This window comes from Mus pahari, chromosome 8 (genome assembly GCF_900095145.1).
Source record: "Mus pahari chromosome 8, PAHARI_EIJ_v1.1, whole genome shotgun sequence".
Classification (NCBI taxonomy): Eukaryota; Metazoa; Chordata; class Mammalia; order Rodentia; family Muridae; genus Mus; species Mus pahari.
The window spans coordinates 79,078,129-79,095,007 of record NC_034597.1 but is presented as its reverse complement, the minus strand read 5'-3'; the positions used below and the strand labels follow the sequence as shown (position 1 = coordinate 79,095,007).

The 16,879-nt window shown below is 36.3% G+C and overlaps 1 non-coding gene across 1 annotated transcript; it reads right to left on the bottom strand.

Moving 5' to 3' along the window:
- Nucleotides 1-11,562: 11,562 nt before the first annotated feature.
- LOC115064609 lies at nt 11,563-11,694 on the bottom strand. The gene has a single exon (XR_003844445.1). It is a non-coding gene; the product is annotated as a small nucleolar RNA SNORA17 (small nucleolar RNA).
- Nucleotides 11,695-16,879: the final 5,185 nt, after the last annotated feature.

Below are 16,879 nucleotides of genomic sequence, written 5' to 3'. Positions count from 1 at the left end.
ATCTGTTGGTGGCCTTTTTGTCTTGTTGACAGTGTCTTTTGCCTTACAGAAGCTTTGCAATTTTATGAGGTCCCATTTGTCAATTCTTGATTTTACATCACAAGCCAATCCTGTTCTGTTTAGAAATTTTTCCCCTGTGCCCATATCTTCGAGGCTTTTCCCCACTTTCTCCTCTATCAATTTCAGTTTCTCTGGTTTTATGTGGAAGTCTTAGATCCACTTAGACTTGAGGTTTTGACAAGGAGATAAGAATGGATCAATTCGTATTCTTCTACATGCTAACTGCCAGTNGTGCCAGCACCATTTGTTGAAAATGCTGTCTTTTTTCCACTAGATGGTTTTAGCTCCCTTGTCAAAAATCACATGACCATAGGTGTGTGGGTTCATTTCTGGATATTCAATTCTATTAGGATAAGGTTCTTAAAACCAAAACCTACTGTAACACAGTTGCTCAAACAGGATGACATCTCCTAATAGTGTCACTGCCAAGGCCAAGAATAATCAAACCATGATACTGTCATTTAAAATAGTCTAGTTTCCGTAAGTTCAAAATTATATAGTTTCTGTTGTTACTAAATGGGATGTAAAATAATGTACAAAACACAATTAATTATAGCTAGATTGACTTCTCTCTCTGAAAATAATGACCTGTGTGTTGGTTTGAATTAGAACAGTCCCCATGGGTTCATTTATTTGAATGCTTAGTCACAGGAAATTGGACATCCTTAATAGGATTAGAAGAGTCAGGTTATGAGGCCTTGTTGAAGAAAATGTTTCATGAGGGAGGGGATACTTTGAAGTTTCAGAAGACAACCCCAAACTTTCTCTCTGCCTACTGATCAAGATGCATGCCTTAGCTACTTCTCCATTGCCTACATGCTCCCTGCTTTGATGGTAATGCACTGACCATCTAAATCTATAAGCAATCTCCTAAAAAAAATTTATAAAACTGTCCTTGGCCATAGTCTCTTCACAGTAATAGAACAGTGACTGTACTGGATAGCTTTGTGTCAACTTGAACAGCTGGAGTTATCACAGAGAAAGGAGCTTCAGTTGGGGAAATGCCTCCATGAGATCCAGCTGCAGGGCATTTTCTCAATTAGTGACCAAGAGGGGAGGGCCCCTTGTGTGTGGGACCATTTCTTGGCTGGTAGTCTTAGATTCTATAAGAGAGCAGGCTAAGCAAGCCAGGGGAAGCAAGCCAGTAAAGAACATCCCTCCATGGCCTCAGCAACATCTCCTGCTTTCTGACCTGCTTGAGTTCTAGTCCTGCATCCTTTGGTGATCAACAGCAGTGTGGAAATGTAAGCTGAATAAACCCTTTCCTCCCCAACTTGCTTCTTGGTCATAATATTTGTGCAGGAATAGAAACCCTGACTAAGACTGTGACTAAGACTGTTGGTAACAGGGACTAGGGTATTTCTGTGACAGGCCTGACTGTTGGAAGGTCAGCAGCCACTAGGTGAGGCTGAGGATAGCCAGTGACTTTCCTGGAGGTAGCCTACTATTTTTCCATGGCTTATGATGGGTGAGCTCTGAGAGGCAAGGTCCCTAAAGCCTTCATCTCAGGATTGCTTCTTCCAGCTGGTAGATATTTCCTTATCACTATTACTACTATTATAATTCCTATGGATTGGTTCACTCTATTGGACAGATTTCCTAAAAGATCAATATAAAGATGAAATATTATGACTTAATGCTGTTTAGAAGAACTAATGATTTTTATAGAATTCTTGATTTGATTCAAGTAATTTTAGGATGAATGTTTGAAGAGATGGTTTTTGTTGTTTTGTCAGAATTACGTTACAAAGTTAGAATTGAGAATAGAATGTACCCATACCTCATAGAATAGTAAGTAAAGACTCGGTGATAAGGAATAAAGTGAGCTTTCATAATTACATTCAAAACAGAAAGAGCCTTGGCGCAAATTTTTGATCATGGAAAAACATTCATTCTAGGCCAGATCCAAGGATGAAGTCACAGGAGTATGCTGTGATAAAAACTGTTGGTCTTTCTATGGGGTTGTTCTTCCTTTTAGCATCTTCAGTCCTTCCCATATTTCAACCATGAGGGTCCCTAACTTCAGTCCAATGGTTGAGTGTAAGTATCTGCTTAAGTCTCAGAGAGCTTCTGAGCTGGGCCTCCAGAGTCTTTTACCAGTCTGATTTTTAACAGATCCTGTGGGTATGGTCTGATGACCTGTCGCTGCTCCAGATCCTGGTGTTTCCAGGGCACAAACTTCAGATGAGTATGATGACTCCAGGGCCGGATCCCATATATTTTCACATCCAACAGGACGGTAAGAATCTAAAAGTGGAGTCCTTTTAACAGTGTGCCAAGGTGGGGTTCCTTGACTTAGCATGTAAGCCAGCATTGCATCTTTCTTATGTAACTGTTTCCTGCTGATATTTGGATGTGGGCAAAGGGCCCTAAGAAGGTTGACATGCTAATCAAAGGCTGGGCAATGGGGCATTTATCAGAAGCTTCTGGTTAGCTGATCCATCTGAAAGACAGGGAGCAATGACATCATCAGGACAGGTTAATATCAGTTTTCAGCAAGTCCAAAGTTCAGCAGCTCCAAAGGTGATCCTTGGATGAAGTCTGTCAGCCAGGGGAAAATCTGCTGAGAATAATGCAGACTAGGGACAGAAGTTAAAATTGTCTAGCAATTGGGAAAGGCAAGAAATCCCAAGTGCAAGGGTGAACTCTTATTTTCAAGAATAGACAGGTAGACTCATCTGGTGTCCATTTGATTTGTGGCAAGAGGATACAAATCTTACTATTTATCTATCTATCTATCTATCTATCTATCTATCTATCTATCTATCTATCTATCTATTTATCTATTTATTTATATTCCCTGAAGCTATGTGTACTTTAGATTACAAAAGAACATAATAGTATTTACCATTGTATTGAAATTCCTATTTTAATAGGAAGACAACTAAAAGGAATTTGTCATCTTGAGCTTCCTCCATTAGCTTATAAATGTTAAAAATCTGAACACTGAAATAACAATAGCATATGTGGGGAGAAATATGACACATTCTCTGTTTTATTGACATCTTAAATCATTTTCTTAGATCCTGCAATTTTTATACAACTTTTTAGACTCTCCATCATTAATAACTTGTATGTATGAATTTTAAATATCTTTTATCTAAACCATTTAATGTCTAAATCATTTTAGCATCATCCAAGATTTTTTATATCCCCTAATCTTCATCCTTTTCTTTTATCAATTTTTAAAATTTTTCTAGGACCATAAATATTTTGATCCTCAGATGTTAAATAAAATTTAAATTTTATATTGTTTTTATCCAATGTTTATTATGAGTCACAGACAGCTGATTATTGAGAGCAATCAATTAATATGAAGCCTGTGATCAAGGCAAATCTGTTTTCCCTCTCTAATATGAGAATTAGTAGTTTTAATTAATGAATGAATGGACTAATGAACTAACACACTGGTCGATTACCTTGGTTAGAACATAGTTTCTTGTTCTTTCTCTTTTAGCTGTTAAGCTACAAGCCATTAATATGACCAGAGATTGAAGAAAAATAAATTATAATCTAAAGAACCTAGGTATCAATTAAAATGATAGAGCTTAGTCCATGTTTTATTATCTAGAGTGTTATACCAGACTCCGGTGCCTCTATGGTACCAAGGGCACAGGCAGCCTTCAGGCCCAGAAGATGAAGATGCTTTTTCCTAGGGAGGAGGAACATGAGAGAGACTGGCCTCACTTTGTCTAAAGCAATGTACGGCAATCAATTCTCCAGTGTCTTCTGTTTGTCCACAATTCAAGCCAGGCCCTCCTAGCACATAAGTCATTGGAGCAGTTGTACCGTAATCTTTCTGGTGCCCTTTGTCTGTGCCCATATATAGTTGGAGACTTTAGGTGATCACTTTTAGGTATTAGAAGTTTCTCTCTGTAGTGATATGTTTAAAACACATTAAATGCCATACTCTACAGATCTCTGACTAGCTTGAGGACAAGAACCTACCTAGCATATCTGAAGTAAACAGACTGGTTCTAGTTTTTTTTTGCTCTAAATTGTACCTTACAAACATCAAACAGGAGACTAAATGCATAACCTTGTAATTAAATGCATAATACTTAGCATGGTTTTAAACATATTTCTGAACACACTAAAGAATTTGATCACCTTTAGGACTATCAGTCCCTCTTAGTGGGAAGCCTTAAGAGTTACAGTTTTTAATTGAAAATCTTCTAATATCAAAATTAAAAAAAAACATTAACCCATAAACTTATACCATAAAGACACTAGAAAAAAAATTGAACTTCCCTGTGGCAGCTTGAATCTGCTCCTTGGGCTACTGAAGCATTGCCAAAACTCAGGCAGACTTAAAGGAATTGGAGTGAGGGTGGATATCAAGAGCCATTGATTCTTAATTTTTTAATATTGCAAACTTCTGAAAATTTTTAGATTAACACGTTCCTTAATAGTTTATGTCTGGTATCATCACCGTAATTTACAGAGCAATACACTTGGCATAATGAAAAGAAATACAAAAAGACAAAGCTACAACAGATTGAAAACCTCAGGAATCCATATCTCATTGACATCATGTTGCACTAGTCAATAGCTGTGGCTATGACAGTCCTAAACAAGAAGGGTTTCCTGTTTAAGCTGCAGTGACTTTTCTGACTATGGGTTATTGTTCCTTCCGTGGCAGAGTTTTATAGCTCCTCTAATACATTTGGGATGACTGTCTCAATGTAACCTGCATCTTTCCTGACAACTCCTTTTTCTGTCTCCTACTGAGAACTATAGTCCATTTCTGTATTAGTATACACCTTCTGCTACTGTATCCACCATTTCCATCACAAGATCCATAGCCCCCATCAGAGATTATCTGAGCATTTTTCTTCATAATTGTCTCTACTTCATGGGTCAATAATTTGATTGATGTTGTCCATTATACTTTCTAAAGTCATTATAGTTTTCATCACTATTATAGTTATTTTCATTAAAATGTCCCCCTTTACTATACCATATATTAATACATTATAATAAAACATTTAATTTTTTTAAATGTCCTATAGCTTTATACATTTAAATGTTTTTTAAAAGTTGTTTTTGCAATATTAAATATAATATCATTTTTAACTGAAGTCATAGATCATAGCCATAATTTTAGGAAGACAAATCCTATTTTTTTAATAGTTAAAACAATCCAGTCTTTCTAAATCAATACCAAGTGCATTATTTTGTTGTTACAGATTTTGACTGCCAGCAAAAGAAGATCTTATATGTAAATGCATGAAGGTGCAGCTTTAATACCTCATTAAAGAAGCGTTGTTTATATCTTTTATAAGTCTGACTTTTAGGACAGGAATTATATAAAATATTATCCCAATTTAAAACTGTGTCTAGAGATCTGTTTCCCTAGGTTGGCTCATGCCATGTATTGTTGCCCAGAATGACTTCAACCCTAAGTTAATTGTTTTAAGCTAACTTTTTCTTACAGATGCTACAGATATTACAGATTTCAACCATCCCCAATAACTTATAAGCCAATAATCTATAATCAAGGCATGCATAATATAAGTATACATTTAAGACTAGATAAAAACTAGTATGGAGTGGCCAAGTACACTTAACACATTTAGAACAGACAGAAAAATTTTTGTTTCCATTTCTAGTTCTCACTTTTAGGGAAAAGCATGTTGCCACCTGCTGAATCCAAAATTAACAGTCACAGAAAGTAGGAGGAGACATCGGCTTCCTTACTAGAGAGGCTGAGAAGACAAACAGCTGCTTTCCCCTTTAGGGGAGCCCCTTGGCCCTGTGAATGCTCAGTGACACATAAGCAGGGAATGCTAGGGCACTGAGGCAGGAGTAGGTAGGAGGGTGGGGGAGCACCCTCATAGAGGCAGGAGGAGGAGGGAGGGGATTGGGGGTTTGTGGAGGGGAAACTGGGAAGGGAAGATAATATTTGAAATGTAAATAAAAAATAACCAACTTTTTTTTTCAAAAAAAAGAGAGAAGCTCTTACAGACAAGAAGCCCCTGGCATCTCCAGCAGTATTCAAGTCCAAGCTGCTAACACAGGGCTCCTAGGGCAGTTCCCGAGATTTCCTTGTCCCAATTGAGACTTCTATCTTGTAGAAAAATTCTTGAAATTAGTTAAAGCAATGGGAAAGGGTAGTCAGTAGATGAAGTTGCAACCAATGAAATGAAACTGTAAACAAACTAATAGTCGTAGACAGATCTGCATTCTAAGGAGAATCAATAGAGGGAGGTGGAAGGGAAGAAACAGACCCTAATATCCCTTCAAAGAGATCCAGATGTCCGACAGTGAAGGATTTAAAGACAAATGAGAGAGGAGCCAAAAAACAAACAAACAATAAAAACAAAAAACAAACAAAAATAAAACAAAATGAAAGTGGAAGACTTAAAACAAAACACACAAACACACAAACACACAAACAAACAAACAAACAAACAAAAACCCTGAGTTTAAAATATGTATACATTGCTGCATGGGCTTTCAGAAGAGAGTCACAACCAAGTCAAATTCCAAAGTGAGTGTCTTATATTCCAACCACCTAGCCTAGAGGAGTCAGGGTGGTTCTCTATCCTCATACATAAGGAAAGACTATGTCAGGAGTTATACTCGTGGGAAATTTATATAAGTATCACAAACAAGACCAAACAAAGAAAAGGGACTATGTAGTTACAGAAATACCTCACCTCCTCACAGAGGGCCCACCTGGCTTGGTGGTGTTCATTGTCAATAACTGAGAGGAGCCTGAGGGTTGGAAGCTTCCTGGCCAACAAACCAAATGCTGTGGTCTGAGAGTCATTCCGCAAATCAGACAAGCACCAAACTCAGTCAGACACGGATGTTTTATTGAATGCATACCCTAATACTGATTGATCAGTACCACAAAAAGGAATAAACTAATTGTGGTACCCTCTGTTCACAGGACATGTTTATGAAGGAGAAAAAAAACCCACAAATACCATAATAAGCAGGTTTAGGAAGTATTACTCAGTGTTCAGTTCTGACTCAAGCCATTTTAGATATAAAAGTTCATATTCAACTTGAGTGGTTCTCTATACTTATCATAAAACATATCTCATTCCAGTAAGAAATTGACTATATTCAAAATCAAAATTATAATTTTTGATAAAATATATTTAAGAAATAATGTACAATCACACAATGGGATTGAACTATATTATTCATGCTCCAACTTACATGAAATAATATTGCACACACACACAAAAAAAAAACCTCACTGGCAGCAGAGATGAATATGAATGCTAGTGATAAATCTAGGAGAACATTATTTTCTAACATGTATACCTGTAAATGTGGAAATTTAAATATTTCTAAACTATAAATATAAACTCATCTGTTAGGGTTGTGAAAATTAATTGAGCTGTCAATTACACACAGTTTAAGTGGAAAAGTAGAGAAATTCTTATTATGCTTTGTTTTGCTTTTGCTCTTTGTGTGTTTGAAGAATTTTGTTAGAAAGTAATGCTATGTATACATGATTATACAAAAAATATACACAAGTATCTGGAGAAACTTTTCTGTGTGCAGTTGTAAAAGCCTGTGCTCTTCTTCAGTAGAGCTTCTTGTATGCTAATTTGCATTTGTGAAGTTACTCTCATTGCATATTCTAAAGTTAGAGTACTAGTGACTTACTGAACTCTAGCCTGGTCCTAGATAACGATTAGATGCTGAACAATCTAGAAGAAAATTCATAGTCAAAGATAGGTTCTTTAATCATTTCTTTGCCTTCAAAAGTGGCCTCTGGGTGAGACAAGTGCCACATCCACCATACGTTGGGAACTAAAAGAGTCTAAGATGCTCGGTTTTGTGTATTTGGTTTCCTACTCTGGAAGAGAGTATGGACATTGGAAATGCTTCGTGACTTAAACTTTCTCTTGTTTTACAGATTTTTTTTTTCAGTTTATGTTTATGTATGTAATGTTTGCTTAGAAATACTAGTGTTTGATAAGCAAAATAGGTTACAAACACTAAATCACTAAGAGTGATACATATATGATTTGTAATCTGTCTATTCAAATGCTGTAATGCTGTGACGAATTTTTTTTTAACATCTTCATCTTGATAGTGACTTATTTAGTTTAGGCTTCACTTCACTAAGTATTCAATAAGTCTTCACATGAAAGTAGAATTTTCTAAATAAAACAACTCTCATGTCTGCAGATTTTGGTCTAGTGTTATTGCCATTATAAAAGTGTATTACATGTATGTGTGTATGTGTGTGTGAATTATTAATAAAAATAAAAGTAATAGAAAACTCAAGATGTGATTACATTCAGGTAAAAATAAAGTAATAATTTATATTTACATAAACTATCACAAAGCATAGAAGTATATTCTTTATAATGAACTGTATCCAGTCATCATTTAATACACCTGACTGTATGCTTTCATGACTGTATTTATTGTTGTTATTATTATACAAAGGTTTAAATTCTATGAGCATAACTGATATTAGCATATATTTATTATTTATTTTGCAATTAATACTTATGGTCAAATGAGAAATATAAAAGTAAAAATTCATATTATGTTTGAAATGCTAAATCATCAATCTTTTAAAAAATTATATACTCAAAATATTAGACTCCTAGACTATATGAAAAGTACATATAATAATTACCAATGGTTTAAGTTCCAAAAATAATATTTAAAAAAATGTTGCCTCTAAATTGTTTACAAGCAGTCTTCCTAGGTAATAAATAACAGATAAATAAAGTATGTGATTAATCCCTACATTATTTCATTACATATATTATTTAATGGGTCTTATGTAATGTTACTACTGAGACTCCTAGTTTTTAAGAACAGTAACAGACATGTTGTATATAAAAATGGCAATTCAGTTGACAATATGGGGAATTTTACATTCTAAATTTTAGTAGTTATAAATGTGCTAAGACTTACATTTAGCTTAATTATTTACTACATATGGCATTGTGGGATTTTGTTGCTGAGGTCTTAGACATTTACTTCATTCATTGTTTCTATTTTAGTGTTCTTTAAAAGACCCAATCATTTGTATGGAGAAGATGTAATACAAGAGTAGGTTGAAATAAATTCTCTAGGAATATAGAAAAGACATAATAAGCAGCTATATTGCCAGGCACTGGTAGAACACACCTTCAGATTGCCACTTGAGAAATAGAATCTCGGTGTAGGTGAATCTCTGACTATGAAGACAATCTGGTGTACAAAGTAAGTTCCAGGACAGTCAGAGCTACATAGAGAAACCTTGTCTAAAAAGCAAAACAAAACCAACAACCTGATGTTAATACTTTTCCCTCCCCTCCCCTCCCCTCCCCTCCCCTCCTCTTCCCTTCCCTTCCCTTCCCTTCCGTTTTGGGAGAAACTGTAAAAGCTATGTATATGTACCCTAAAATGAATGTTTCATAGAGACACTTCTGATAACATATGTTGAGTCTACAGCTGTCTAGATTTTGCCTTTATCTTTATCAACTTAGGTTTTATTTTATAGACAGATTCTACTTGCACAAAACATAAGATTTGAATAATACCTCCAAGGTTTTTTGAAAGGGGCTGTATGACTTGCTTCGTAAGTCATTGAATTATAGCTATTCAGATATGTATTAGCATTTTCAGAACTTACAAATCAAATTTCTGTGAACCAGTTTACCAACTTTTGCTCTTTCTTTAGAGGGCTGTAATCTCTGACTCTGCCTGTCTCCATCTCTGTCTCCATCTCCTTCTCAGTCTCCCTCCCTCCCTCCATCCCCCCTCTCCATCATTATAGAATACAGCAGGATTTCTCATTGTTTATGTTTGTCTTATTGTCCCTTCTCTCACTGTAATAAGTACCCTAACAATCAGCTTAAAGAAAGGATTTGTTTCTATTCATATTCACACTAAATAACGAAATGATAAAAGTAAACTTTAGTGAACATTTGTTTTCTTATTACTTTTGGTTAAAAATATATTTGTTTTTAAACTTTTCATTATATCTTTGTAAATTTTACATCAGGAACCCCAATCCCACTTATCTCTCCCTCCCTGAGAAGGAAAAAGAAACCTTCCTGTGTAAACTATAATGTGTCACAGTGTGTCCAACAGTATACCGTTTTGTCCAGACTTGTTTGATTGCAGATGTTCATTGAAATGTGTTCCTAATCTAGTATGACTTCTCCGACTTCTGCTACACTAATTCCAGAACCCTCCTGGAGCTACTTACAGATATAATGTTGCTACTCTGTGTCTTGGGGATCCTTTTATTTTGGATTTGTCGGACCATCTCCATCATGCACTTCAGATATTCATCAATAGGGTGGATGTTGGGTGGGCTAATTCAAAGCCCTGTATCTGGGCCTAAGAGGTATCTGAAGTCATCTGTGTACCAGCTCTCCATCACCCACACCTGTGAGGTGGACTCTCTAGTCTTGCCCCGGCTGGCCCAAACAATGCTTCAGTCAATAAGGGGCAGAACCAGCTCCCCTGTTCTCATGCCCTCTCGAATGGCTCATCTGTGCCCACAGTATGTAGTCCAGGTCTCCTGTGCTAGCTAGGTGAGGTGCAGGGTCCAATTTCCAGAGGGCTGCAACAGGCAAAGGACTAGGCTGGCTCTTGGCTCACTTATTCTCATGCCCTGGAGCCAGTTCATCTGCAAACCAGGGTCAGCTCTACCAAGCTGCTCAGGGAAGGTGCAGAGCTCACTCTCCCAAATGCTTACAGTAGGCAAGGGCTAGCTTTCCTTTCATGTCTCTAGGAACAGCTCTCCCATGATGACCAGCAAAGTGTTGGGATCAGAAGTGTGCAACCCTCAGATACCAACATATCCCCAGGCAGCAAACCAGACCATGGACATAGACCTAACATTTAGTACTAACAGACCACTGCTGCTACAGGACCATAGACCCAGACCTGTACCATTGCAGCATCCCTGCTCCCACCATGATACCAGGTGATGTTACCTGCTATCCCATACACCAGGCTGTTCCTCACCACCTTCGAATCTACAGTGCTGCCTCTGCATTGTACCTTTAACTTTATCTTTCTGTTTCTCTTCCTCTTCCTTTACTCCACCACTTACTTGCTCCCCTCTAGTATTGAGGGTCCGTGAATGTCTGGGGGCATCTCAGGATTCTCTCTGTAGTGCTATACCCTGCACCCGTGCACTGTGGCTCTGAGCAGGGGTCATCTCAAACATAGTCTGCTTCCTAAAGCCTACAGAGTGGCAGAATGGTGCTAATCTCAGTAACTTCCCTGTCTGGGCATCATGGTAAGAGACTGGTGGTTTCTAGTGCTCATTTCTTGCTCAGGTCTGCCTGTATGGCCCCATGCTCATCCCCCTGGACCCCTGGGCCCTATGTCCCACGTAGGATTCTTCTAGTCTGACTTGTTCCATGATTTGGGACCCAGTCAGGACTTGTGTGGGAACTCCCTGCTTTGGAAACCCTTCAGAACTGCTATTGTGTTGGGTTAGATTTCTGTCCCAGATCAACTCAGACTCGTGTTTGCTTGTTTGTTTGTTTATTGTTTGTTTTTTTTTCTGGGAGTGTTAGATTACTAAACACTCAGATGTTTCCAGGACAGAATATTGAGCATAGACATAGGTTTTCTCTTCTCTGCCACCTATGGATGCACATGGGACACAGCAGCCACACCTGAAATGCATCTAAAGGCTGGGTGAAATTTATTATTCAAATATGTTAACAGTCAACAGATGAGGCTATACACACCATTTAGAATAATTTTACTGAAATTCTTTTGACATTTTTCTTTAATTTAACAATGTGCATGAGGATGACCTTGAATGTCTGGTCCTTCTGCCCATCAAAGGCAGGGACTACATTATATGTCATTTAGGCAGTACTGTGCTGTAACTCATGATTTCTAGCCTTCTAGGCAAGAGCTTTACTCACTATCCAAATATCAAATAAAAAGCATAGAAACGTTGGACAAGTGTCAGTGATCTTGAGTAGATGGAGCTTACCAATCATTTCTCTCATTTGAAACTATTAATGATTTGTAAACATGGTTATTAAATAAAATTTACCTTTCACTGTTCTGAAAGTTATTTTTGAATAAAGAGACCCAAAGTAACATGAATGTTTTGGTACTTGAAGGAACTCTAAGCATTACAATTTCTTTCTAACATAAAATTACACATTTTTAGGTCATTATAGTATTAGATGTTTTCTGCCAGACGAAATGACATGTTTAAGTGACTTTGTTTATATACTGTGTTAAACGATGCGTTTGACTTTAGATTACTACTTAGTGAACAATAGAATTTGTCAGCAGTAGTGTGTAGTGTTATATTTTGTTTGTTCTAACTGTTCCCACAGGGATTGTTCTGGCCTATAATCTGAAGCTTTATTCTATATAATTTTTCATCTAAAATGCTACATATTAAAATTGCATGCACCGTATGCTAAGAGAAATATTTTCCTTTCAGTTCTAGAACTAAATCTTGTAAACACTGTATTTTAAAGAACTTATGAATATTCAAATACTTAGACTCTTCAAGATTATTTTCTAGCTTTCGTGTTAATATTATATGTTTATTTTAAAAAGAAAACAACTATTATCATATTCAAAGTTGACTGAGAAGTTATAAAAAAAGTGAAGATAAGAGTAAATGAAAATTTCTAAATATTGATTGATGCTTTTAGATAAATTCGTGGCCACATAAACTTGGCTCCACAGTACTAAGGTATTATAAATTGTTACATCATGACAAAACTTCCCTTTCTTTACCTGAAATCCTGATCGACTACTAGAAAATCAATATTTATAACTTAAAACACTACAAAGTTATTTTAATAATTGGCCATTATTTTATGTTTTTAACATCATCATGCGTGTTTGTCTACCTATATTGGTTGGGTGCGATATTGCTCACTTTTTCAAAAGTTTTCCTAAAATGCATAAAGTCCTGGGTTTAAGTTCAGGACTACATAATTACATATACTAGGAGTGTGAGTGCAGCTTTTGGGAGTCAGTGGATCAGAATATCTAGGTAAAGATTTTATTTATTTATTACATATAAGTGCACTGTAACTATCTTCAGACACACCAGTCTAGGGCATCAGATTTCATTACAGATGGTTGTGAACCACCATGTGGTTGCTGGGATTTGAACTCATGACATCTGGAAAAGCAATCAGTGCTCTTAACCACTGAGCCATCTCTCCAGCCCCCACCCATCCCTTCCTACTAATGAAGTGTATGCATATGTTTTACATTCTATGTCTTTATATTCATTTAGGGAATTAAAAGTCATTTTAATTTGTCTCTTCTTAAATAAACTCAAACATACAAATATAAATATGCTCATTAAATAATTAGTAGCTAGATCAAACACTAAAAGTTGTGAACAATTATGCATTGGTATATATCATGTACACTTCAAGGTGTGTTGCACTGTATTCAACTCACTTTCAAAATACTTATCCTTTTAATTGTAGATTTACTTCTGTGACTAACCTTTCTATGCTGAAATAGGCAAAGTGAATTTTAAGGGCAATTTGGCCTTTGCTATTTTGTGGGCTAACTTGTGTAACAATGTAAATACTCAAAATCCTGTAAAGAAAAGATGACTTCTTTGTAAATCTATTTTAAGGTGAGCTCTGGTACTTGATAACATGAAATACACTCGGCCTTGAGACCTCTGCAAACTGAAGAGCCTGTAACTGTCTATACTTGTTGCCTGACAGTACATTTTCAAAAGAAATGTGTTCTGATCAACCCAGAGATCACATCCTTTATTTCTATATCTTTCTTTGCATTTTATATTGTCATAACACTATTTACTTCTGAAGAATTCCCATTGTTGTTTTATTTAGGACAAAATACCGTAAGTTCTAAAATATTTTTATAACTATTTGCTTAATTGATATGCATTAAAAAATAACTACACAAATTGGATATTTGTTCTTACAAATCATTGAATTCAAGGGGATTCTAGTACTTAGTTTTGAAATTGTATTATTCAGCTGAGTGTGGTGGTATACGGCTATAGCCATAGCGCATGGGAGGTAGAGGCAAGAAGATGAGAAGTTTAAGTCCAGTCTAAAATTTTCAGAGTTTGACTTCAGTTTGTGCTATCAGATTTCCATTTTGAAACAAAAAAACTGGAAGAAAGATGATCGAATCTACAGTATGGAACTGGCGAAGATGGCATTTCACACTTGTAATGTCAGCACTGTGACCATGAAGACTGGGGGGGGGGGGGATGAGCTCAAGGTCAGCCTGTGCTAACTACTGAGATTTATTTTTTTGTCTCAAGGCAAATGATATAAAACATAAAATGTATATGGTAGAAAACTTAAAATTCTCTTTAGGTGTGACATCACCTCTTCAAACAGAATGCTACTGCAGTAACAAAATGCAGTGGGAAAACAAGAGACTAGAAATATGGTTAAAAGTTTATATACTTGCATTACATTGCATTGATTTTCTATGCCTCAGCCTGTTTGCTGATCTTTAGTAACCCAATTTAACCTTTATGCTTTGGATTCTGTTTTATTGTCTGCAGCAGAATTTTCAACCTTTGTACAGATTGGCTTATAAGTTCCTTCCTTCATAAAAATCCTTTCATCATTCATGTGGAAGTATTAAAGATAACTGGGCTTTCTTAGACCTCAAATATACTAATGAAGATAGCATAAGTTTTTGAGTGATCAGTTTTTGATAAGATTGAGCTAAGTAAATTTCTTAAATTGAGACAGTAGCCCTAAATCTAGTAAGGTAGTTTGATATGTATATAACTGTTTATGAATAAAGAAAATGACTCTGAGAAAGCTAATATCATAGATAATATTGCTTTTACCACATCTTACAGTTCACAAGTTAGACAGTTCTTTAAAAAATCTGTTGTTTTCCAGTCTCCAAGCACTGTTGTCTCTAGAATTGCTCAATACTTGGAGGTTTACTGTTTTTTTTTTCAAATACTAAATTTAATTGTGCTACTATATCCCCTGTCTCTTATTGTATTAGTGACGTGATTAAATCTAATATCCCTACCTATCATAGATATTTATATCAAATAAAATATTGTGAGTAACTAGGGATTCATATTTGGGCAAGGGGAAGGAAGAACAGCAAACTATTTTTCTCAGATAGAAGCATAGAGAAACTTTAATGCAGCAACATGGCTGCTTTGGCCAGGGAGCATATCCAAAGATATGACCCAGGAGAAATGCAGACACACCCTGGATTACAGTGTGATCTGGCTGGAATACAGACATGCTCTTAATCCAAATCTTTAATGCCTAACAATGAAGGTAAGTTTAGTTCATAGAATTAAGTAGTCATGTTTTAAAAGCGACATCTAATTAAGGGGCAGAGCAAGTGATAAATCAGAGAAGGATATGACAGAATGAGTCAAAGATAGGATATATCCAACTCAAATGAGAATACCATAGGAAAGATAAGTTACCTAAGAGCAGTGAGAGAGAATGTAAGTGTATCGTGAGGTACATGGTGAGTTGGTATGACAGTTTTACTGGAATAGTTTTACAGAGAAACCTACAGAGTGAACAAGCTCAACATGGGTAAAGACAGAACAAGTCAGGCAATGAGAACAAGTCAGATTCGCATGTATTGCCAAAGTTAGTATGAGGCCAACCAAAGCAATTCAGTCAGCAGTCTAGAAAAGTCAGACTGAGTTAGTCATCCTAAAAGATTAGACTGTTAGGAGGTTTGAAGCTTCCAGGCCTTGGTCTAAGGATAGTTTGAACAGAGAAAGAAATGTTCTCGGTTCAGCTTATGCCATGTATTCAAAGAGCTTGAATGTAGCTCTCGCATCATCCCTCCATCTGAGGAAAATAAAAGCAATATTTACATGGAAGAAATAATTTTCTTATTTATCCCTAAAATAAAAAATTGCAATAAACACATACTAAAATAGATGTTTGACATTATGGCCTATACTAATTAATTAGAAGATTTTTATCACCAATAATGGCAGGTTTGTGGGGGGAAAAAAAGCATGTTTTAAATCACTGTCATTTATTAAATAGTAATATTGATAACTTTCCTGAGAACATTAATTTTATTTTGAAACACACACACACACACACACACACACACACACACACACACACACACAGTTAGAGGAGGAAGCCAGGAGGACAGGTAAAGAGATGGATGGGAAGTAGAAAGTAGGGACATTCAATTTGTAGGGTTTTTAAGAGTGTGGAGGGTGAGATCTGGCTTTTCCCTCTTAGGGCTTCTAATGAGGAGAAAGGTGAGCTGGGCGAGTTTTCTGCCTCCCTCAACTAGCAGGTTCTCACACCAGCATCTGGCTCTTGAGTCTTCATTTGGTAAAATTGAACAATTCATTTTAAAAAACATACTTATTTATGTATTCATTCATACTCTCTTTTAGGACCACTAACATATTCATAATGTCTATTTTGAATTCTTTGTCTTTTGCTTCTGCTGTGCTGTGCCTCAGGACCCACTGTAGTAAGCTTGTTGCGTCTAAGTGTAGACACATCTGCAAAGTACTGACTGTGATTTTAGGTTGTCATCTGGGCCGTTAGGTTTAGGGTAATTATATTAATATGTACTAATATATGGTCTTGGCTTTACTGGTTTTCTGTTACCTTGCTTAGTGTCTGTTGAATTTTCTGTTTCCTAAGAGTGTATATTACATGTTTTCTCAAGTAGAATATGTTTCTTATATCCTGCCTGGGAAAGTATCTTGTGTAATGTCTAGAAGCATTTACCTGCCAATAAAAATCTGATGGTCAGTAATCTGAGGCAGGATTAGAATGTGGGAGATCCCAGCAAAAGAGAGAAAAGGAGAGACAGACAGACAGACAGACAGACAGACACACACACACACACACACAGACAGACA